Source organism: Chenopodium quinoa, unplaced genomic scaffold (assembly GCF_001683475.1).
Source record: "Chenopodium quinoa cultivar QQ74 unplaced genomic scaffold, ASM168347v1, whole genome shotgun sequence".
NCBI lineage: Eukaryota > Viridiplantae > Streptophyta > Magnoliopsida > Caryophyllales > Amaranthaceae > Chenopodium > Chenopodium quinoa.
Window position 1 is genome coordinate 2,356,693 of NW_018743389.1, and position 9,514 is coordinate 2,366,206.

Consider the following 9,514-nt stretch of genomic DNA (forward strand, 5'->3'; position numbering starts at 1 on the left):
CGAAGGTTACACTCCTATCGGTTGCAAATGGATTTTCAAGTTGAAAACCGAAAAAGATGCAAATGTATATGTATAAAAAGCTAGATCGGTGACAAAAGGTTACAGGAAAATTCATGGCGTTGATTATAATGAAACCTTTTCGCCAATCGCCATGCTTAAGTTCGTCCAAATTATCCTAGCAATTTCCGCATATTATGATTATGAGATTTGGCACATGGACGTCAAAACCGCCTTCCTTAATGGGATTTTGGAAGAAACTGTGTATGTGACACAACCAGAAGGTTTTGTTGATTCAAACAATGCTGGGAAGGTATGCAAGCTTAAGAAATCCATTTATGGATTAAAGCAGGCAAGCAGAAGTTGGAATCTGCAATTCGATGAAGCCATTAGTGAGTTTGGCTTTATCAAGAATCCAGATGAGTCTTATGTTTACAAGAAGGTCAGTGGGAGTGACATCGCATTCCTGGTCTTATATGTCGATGACATATTGCTCATTGGAAACAACATTCCAATGTTGGAGTTTATAAAGGCTTGGCTTGGAAAGTGTTTTTCAATGAAGGACTTGGGAGAGGCACAGTACGTATTAGGCATCAAGATCTATCGGGATAGATCTAAAAGGATGATTGGATTTAGCCAAAGTACTTCTATTGATAAGGTACTAGCACGATCCAATATGGAGGAAGCCAAGAGAGGGCAACTACCCATGTCCCATGGCATAACTCTAAGCAAGAAGCAATTTCCGCAGACACCTGTTGAGCGAGAGAGAATGAGTCAGATTCCATATGCTTCGCTTATTGGATCGATCATGTATACCATGATATGTACTAGGCTGGATGTATCGTATGCCTTGAGTGCTACGAGCCGATACCAATCTGACCTAGGAGAGGCACATTGGATTGCGGCCAAGAATATCCTAAAGTACCTGAAAAGGAACAAGGATAAATTTCTGGTCTATGGTGGGAGTAAGGATTTGGTTGTTGAAGGTTATACCAACGCAAGCTTCCAGACTGACAGAGACGACTTTAAGTCACAATCAAGATACGTGTTCTGTCTTAATGGAGGAGCGTTAGTTGGAAGAGTGCTAAGCAAAGCACGACTACAGACTCTACAACTGAAGCCGAATACTTGGCAGCTTCAAAAGCAGTTAAGGAGGCAGTTTGGATTCGCAAGTTCGTTGGTGAACTTGGTGTTGTCCCCTCAATAAAGGGACCAATAGACCTCTACTGTGATAATAGTGAGGCTATTGCTCAGGCCAAAGAGCCAAGGGAGCATCAAAAAGTGAAACATGTCAAGAGGCAATTTCACATGATAAGGGAATGGAAGTCCGGGGGTGAAATCAGAATTTACAAGATTAGAACGGACGACAATGTAGCACAACAAGCATGTTGAGGCAATGAGACTCAGGCACATTGGAGATTGGCTTTGATTTCCCTATTTCGTGTGTTTTAATTAAGTTGTGGAGATCTTAATGTAAAACACCATGTTAAACCATTCATTTATGGAGTAATTTAATTTTTCTGTAAATTATTATTCCATTTCTATTTAATGTGGTTTAGAATTAAATAATGAGTCCATTCGATTTAAACATTCAAAATAGGGTATTGACAGGCGGTATTTTAGGTCGTCACTAAGACACCTCTATCAAATGATATTTGTAGTCCTAAACATGCAACTAAAAGAGTATAGAGGCAAGTTAAAGGTCGAACACAGGGAAACGATTAAGCACCGCTATTTATCTCCTAATGTTAATCTACTTCGATCAAGAAGTGTGGTGGGTAAAGTAATGACTAAAGGGGATAGAACAACAATTAAAATAGGTACTAGGGGGAAGGATCAAACATGCTTTGATTTCAACGAAGTTAGGCATCGGAAAATAGGTTTACATGTAACCCAAGCGACTCATACAAGGCAATATCAAGAATACTCTCCAATCACCTATCGGGATTAAGAGCCTTCCTAGCTAACATACGCTCACACTATCGTCGTAAGGCATACAAGCTAAGGTCATGCAATAATCAATCACCTAATGACTATTCCTAAATCGCACTATCGTCACGATTTAGTTCACGTCATTCAACCACAACATGCATATGGCCATAAACATGGAGTGACTAATAAGTATAAGCACAAGGAAGATTTAATCACAAATATTCCAAATTAACCTAGCCTAACATACATCAAACTCTAAGTATATCTTCACCAAACCCCTAGCAACAAGAAACTACTCACTAGTCATAACTACAACTACAATCATGCTAAGCAACATTATAACCAATGAAATGGTAAGAAAGACAAAGTTTTTATCAACTAAATTAACAAGAGTAGAAGCTTTAATCATAAAAGCAAGAGACAATAGAGAAATATACCAAAACCTTCATTGAAATCCAAATAAAGAGCCACACATCATTCAATCTTCAATCTCCAAGCTTGACCATACATCAATGTTGCAAAATTACTTCTTCAAAAACTAAAAGTAAAACTAATGTTGATAGACAATGAGAATTACACTAAAAGCTATATGATTGTTCAATACAAAATTTCTCTATCAAAGACCTAGGAAATTGATATTTTTGAGCTCCCCCCTTGGGTTTCTATGCTGGCTTTTTTTATCTTTTCTCCCCCCTTTTAACTTGGGCTGAAATCGGGATTTGAATCAGCAGCAGAGAGGCGCGCCCGCGCCCAACAGTGGCGCGCCCGCGCGTTAAATGATGGCGCGGCCGCTCCTAGAAATGCGCGCCCGCTCCAAAGAGGGTATTTAATGGTTGATCCCGCTCATCAGCGCGCCCACGCTCTATAGATGCGCGCCCGCTCCTTTGGTTGCGCGCCCGCGCCATTCGTCTGGTTTGGACTTCTTCCTGTTTTGCCCTTATCCCTTCCATCTCTGAATCAACAGCATACGCCTGCAATCATGGAACAGGAAGGCAAGGCGTGATACAACGAAAGGGGAGGGGAGTATAGACTACCTAAACCACATGAATACACATTACGCGCCACAAAGGTAGAATACTCGAAATAGGAGGATCATAGCAAAAACATACTAAAATGAACTGAATTATTACTAAAACTACTAGAAAAGACTATCCTAAGAGCGACATAAATGTCACTCATCAGGCCTACACTGACTTTTTCAGAGGCCTCAAAGACGGGTCGACCTTCAAGTTTGATTTGGTTCGAAAGAGGGTGGCGACTCTTTAAGAAGCCTTGATTGAAGCAGAAGCCTATATACAGGAAACTGATCTTTGTAGTACGAGAAAACAGTCGGACGGGAAGAGGTTCGACAAAAAAGAGGGACGACAGAAACAATCGTCCAACAAAGATGAAAAAAAGAGAAAAGAGGTCTGGGCGGCTGATTCCTCTAAACCGCCAGCCCATAAAAAGAAGAAAGGGTTCAAACCATACTCCCCAAAGTATGCGTTTAACAAGGATAACCAAACTATCCTAAAAGAAATCAAGGGACAGATCTCAATTGAGAAGCCGGACCCCATAAAGGGTTCTGCGAGCAACCGGAACCAAGAAAAATTCTGTGATTATCATGAAGATGTTGGTCATCAAACCAACGAATGCATCAGCCTCATGCGATATCTAGACCGCCAGGTTGAACAAGGCGATCTTGACTCTTATGTCAAAAAATCTAAGGGGAACACTTCCTCGAAGAAGTAGTCGGCCAAAAAGAATCAACAGGCCGACAGCTCTGATACAGATGATGCAGTCGTCTACACCATTGCAGGTGGCTTCTCAGGAGGCGGCCCCACTATTAGGGGCAACAAAGACAATATCAGGCGGCTAGACGCCAATTCCGTTCACCAAGAACGGCCCTCCAAATATTCATTTCCTGAACTTGTCATCACTGAAGAAGATCTAGGAGGGGTAAGGGGGCCGCATGACGACCCTATTGTTATTGAATGTAAAGTGGCCAACCAGAGAGTTGGCCGAATCCTCATAGATACCAGCAGCTCCTATGGATTTACCCATCCGTCTGGGTGAAAAAGGTGAAGGTCGACACATGGTGGTCCGGTTCTTGGTAGTTGAGGAACACTCAGCCTACAACATGATTCAGGGACGACCAACCCTGAATAATTCCAAGGCTGTTATAATCCCGTCTCTTATGTTGCTCAAGTTTGAGAGGGATGATGGAACAGTCGGCTCCCTAAGGGGAGATCTGAAGATGGCCCGAGAGTGTTATCTCTCGGATATTAAGCCCACTGTCATGGCCGCTGGGTCAAGTGGTGGGAAAACAGACCTTGACAATGTCAATGAGAGTGCGCCTGTTCAAGAAGCAGGCGGCAAGAAGAGAAAGGCTGCCCAGATGGGGGCCGCAAGAACAGAGAAAAAATAGCAATCATTGGCAGAGGAGCGGTCAGATGAATTCCGCCCTCAGCCGACTGGTGAGCATACGGACCTGATCCTAGATGACTCGCGTCCCGACCGAACAGTCAAAGTTGGGACGACTTTCACCAACTCTTGAAAGAATACAAAGACATCTTTGCATTCGAAGTCTATGAAATGCCAGGCATCAGCCCTGACCTGGCGGTACATAAACTGGTTGTGGATCCAAAAAAGAAGCTGGTAAGGCAGAAGAAGCGGAACCATGGAGAAGAAAGAAGTCAGGCGGCAGCCGCCAAAGTTAAGAAATTGCAAGATGCGGGGTTCATTCGGCAATGTTACTTCCCAGACTGGGTTGCAAATGTAGTGCTTGTTAAAAAGCCGAATGGTACCTGGAGATTGTGTGTAGATTACACAGACTTAAACAAGGCGTGCCCCAAAGACAGTTACCCTCTGCCTAAAATTGATAACCAGGTCGACTCAACAGCCGGCCATGCTTTGATGAGCTTTATGGACGCCTATTCTGGTTTCCATCAAATTCCTTATGGAAGAAAGATCAAGAAAAGACGGCCTTCGTCACTGATCAAGGGTTATACTGTTATACGGTCATGCCATTTTTTTTTTTTTTTTTTTTTTTTTTCACTCCTTTTCAAAGCCAACTCCGGCTATTTCCACCCTTAACCTCCACAAAACTACAATGTACCTGTTCACAAGCAATAATAATCCAACCACGCAACGAATATAGCCTAAGATACTAATCAACAACAACAAGTTCAACAGAATCCAGCAATAATTTCAACAATAATCAACCAAATTTCGCTAATAACCTAAGATAATCAAAATCCTTACTTAAAATTAATCCAAGAGAATAATTAACTAAGGAGATCGAATACCTTTACCTTTATGCAGAAGATTGCTATTTTGGTGTCGATTTGGTGAAGGATTTGAGTAGAAAGGGGGGGGGGGGGTTCGTTGCGGTTGTGCCCTTGATGCCCAATTGCTACCTTTGAAGATGAACAAACGGAGAGGATGATTGATTGAAGCTTGAGGATGATTGATGTGGTATATATTTTGAGAATGATTGATTTATGAAGGTGGAAGAAGATGATCTTGGCTATGGTGGTGAGGAGCGGCCGCGAAGAGAGAGAAAGGCAAAGAGGGTTTGGTTTATGTTTGTGAGGATTTGGAAATTGTGGGAATATAAGAAGCCACCGTATTTTTTTTTTCTGATATCCAGAAAGGCGCGCCCGCTCCCGATTAAGGCGCGCCCGCTCCTTAAAGAAAACGCGAGCCGCTCCTATATCGCGCCTAAATCGCTCCAACTTCCTGGAAATCAGTAAAACTACAGCGCGCCCGCGCTAATAATAGACGCGCCCGCGCCTTCTTTAAAACGCGAGCCGCTCTGCAATCGCGGCCAAATCGCTCCTGCCTCCTGGAATGGAAGTAATTTTCAAGCGTATACCAGGCGCGCCCGCGAAGAAACCAGGCGCGCCCGCACCTTACTGCTCATGCGGGCCGCGCTTCAGCCGCGATAAAATCGCTCCAACTCCCTGGAATTGGAGAATTTACATTCACAAAAACGGCGCGCCCGCGATGAAACCAGGCGCGCCCGCGCCTTACTGCTGTTGCGGATCGCGCTTCAGCCACGATAAAATCGCTCCAACTCCCTGGAATTGGAGAAATTTTCATTCATAAAAATTGCGCGCCCGCGACGAAACCAGGCGCGCCCGCGCTTTAATGCTGCTGCGGATCGCGCTACAGCCGCGTTCAAATCGTGCTGAGGTTCTGTTTCTTTAGAATTCATCCGAGCACAAATTTCAAAATTCCTCTCTTTTTTAATTTTTCTGCTTTGCTCTTGCCTTTCTTTCCTCGTGGACACACGCAATCACGCCTGCATCAGAATTGATTGGGAAGAGCGTTAGGTGGATTAGTTCAAGCGATTTGAAAGAAAATAAAATCAAAGAGGTTAGAAACCGGGTTGCCTCCTGTAAGCGCTTCTTTAACGTCACTAGCTTGACGTACTTCACACGGAATCATGGTGATTTGGAAACATCAATGAGAGATAAATTTTCTGGCTTCTCAATTAGCTGACCCTCATAGTATGGCTTGAGACGCTGCCCATTCACTTTGAATGGAGGGTACTTGTCATTGAAAATCTCAACCGAGCCATAAGGAAAGGTTTTGGACACTTGAAATGGACCGCTCCATCTAGATCTCAATTTCCCGGGGAAGAGCTTGAGTCTTGAATTGTAGAGCAGGACCTTTTGTCCTTCCACAAATTCCTTCTTGGAAATTCGAGCATCGTGCCATGCCTTGGTTCTTGCTTTGTAGAGGCTTGCACTGTCATATGCATTCATTCTCAGCTCTTCCAACTCATGAAGCTCTAGAAGCCTTTGCTCACCCGCACTGTGGAGATCAAAGTTGATTTGCTTGATTGCCCAATGCGTTCGGTGCTCCATCTCTACGGGTAAATGGCAATTCTTCCCATAAACAAGCTTATAGGGGGTAGTCCCTATAGGAGTCTTGAAGGCGGTCCTATATGCCCACAATGAATCAATGAGCTTACTGGACCAATCCTTCCTTGTTCTAGCAACAGTCTTCTCTAAGATGACTTTTAACTCCCTATTTGTGACCTCCGCTTGACCACTTGTTTGGGGGTGGTAAGCAAGGCCTCGCTTGTGAGATACACCGTACTTTGAAAGAAGCTTGTTGAATGCATGGTGCTTGAAGTGTGAGCCTCCATCACTTATGATTGCCTTAGGAACACCGAATCTTGGGAAGATGACTTTCTTGAACAAATTGATGACCACCCTTGAGTCGTTGGTGGGAGATGCCACGGCTTCCGCCCATTTGGAGACATAATCAACGGCAACTAGAATGTGCCGGTTTCCTTGGGATGAGATGAAAGGGCCCATGAAGTCAATTGCCCAAACATCAAAGATTTCAAGTTCAAGAATAGGATTTTAGGGCATCTCATCGCGCCGTGATATGTTCCCTGTCCTTTGGCACCTATCACAAGTCTTAACAAATTGCCAAGCATCTTTGAATAGAGACGGCCAAAAGAGCATACATTGCAAAACCTTGGAAGCGGTCTTTTGAGCACTCATATGACCACCACAAGGGGATGAGTGGCACATTGAGAGCACATCTTGGAATTCTTCATTAGGAACACATCTTCTCAAGAGTCCATCCACCCCTCTCTTCAACAACATGGGGTCATCCCATATATACTTCTTTGCTTCATGCTTGAGCTTTCTATGTTGTTGAGGAGTGAAATCCGGAGGTATGGCACTACAAGCCAAGTAGTTCACAATATCCGCATACCAAGGCTCCGATTTTGCCTCAAGAGCATATAAGACATCATCCATTAGGGCATCTTCAATTGGCAAATCGTCTTCATGTATTCTTGCAGCTCCTAACCTAGAGAGGTGGTCCGCCACCACGTTCTCGGCTCCCTTCTTATCTCTCATTTCGTAATCAAAATCTTGAAGGACCAACACCCATCTCAACAACCTCGGTTTGGCCTCCTTCTTACTTATCAAATATTTGAGAGCCGAGTGATCGGTATACACTATTGTCCTAGAACCAATGAGGTAGGTTCTAAACTTCTCAAATGAGTGGATAACCGCCAAAAACTCTTTTTCGGTAGTTGTATAATTTCGTTGGGCATCGTTGAGAGTCTTGGACAAATAGTATATAACGTGAAGTTTCCCATCCTTTCTTTGTCCCAGAACCGATCCAATGGCCCCGTCGCTTGCATCGCACATTAGCTCGAATGGTAGAGACCAATCCGGTCCTCGGACTACGGGGGCGGTGCAAAGGGCCTTTTTCAACCTGCAAAATGACTCATGACAAGCTTCATCAAATACAAATTCTTTATCCTGTTGCAAGAGAGATGTGAGAGGCTTAGCAATCAAAGAGAAATCTTTGATGAAGCGGCGGTAAAAGCCGGCATGACCAAGGAAGGACCTCACTTCTCTCACATTTGTGGGAGGAGGAAGCTTCTCGATCACATCAACCTTCGCACCATCGACTTCGATGCCCGCTTGGGAGATTTTATGGCCAAGAACAATGCCGTTTTCCACCATGAAGTGGCATTTCTCCCAATTGAGCACCAAGTTGGCACTCTCACATCTTTCTAAACAACGAGATAAATTCATTAGGCACTGCTCATACGTGCCTCCACCAAAGGAAAAATCATCCATAAAAACTTCCATTTCTTCCTCGATCATTTCACTAAAAATTGACATCATGCATCTTTGGAAGGTGGCCGGGGCATTACAAAGACCAAAAGGCATCCTACGGTAAGCAAAAGTTCCGTAGGGACAAGTGAAAGTGGTCTTTTCTTGATCTTTTGGGTCAATTGGGATTTGGAAGAATCCCCAATAACCATCAAGAAAGCAATAAAAAGCATGCTTTGTAAGCCTCTCAAGCATTTGATCGATGAACGGTAATGGAAAATGGTCTTTGGAAGTGTTGGCGGTAATCAATACACATGCGCCAACCCGTAACAAGCCGAGTTGGGACCAATTGTTGCTTATCATTGATCATTACCGTCATACCTCCCTTTTTCGGCACTACTTGAACCGGGGATACCCAATCACTATGAGCGATTGGATATATGATCCCTGCTTCAAGTAGCTTGGAAACTTCCTTTCTCACAACCTCTTGCATGGAAGGATTAAGTTTCCTTTGCCGTTGCCTACACGGCTTAGCACCCTCCTCTAAATCGATCTTATGCATGCATAGGGAGGGGCTTATACCTTTGAGATCATCAAGAGTATAACCCAAAGCCTTCCTATGCATTTTCAAAACATTAAGCAATGAGGAGGTTTGCTCTTCCGTGAGGTTAGCATTGATAATGACCGGAAAAGTATCATTAACATCCAAAAAGACATACCTCAAGCCCGAAGGTAGAGGTTTCAATTCTACTTTCGGAGCTACCTTACCATTGGAGATTTCCTCCTCTTCTACTTGGAAGACTTCATACGGTTGGGGCATCTCTTGGTCGGGGGTTGTCTCTTCTTTCTCATCAAGCATTTCCTCATATAATTGCATTTCCTTTTGATCACCTACCTCATTCTCATTCAACAAGACATTCTCAAGTAGATCATTAGAAGCATGCATATAAGGGTATCTAAACTCATTCATCAAGTTTTCAATTGTATCTATTCTAAAACATTCATTGTCA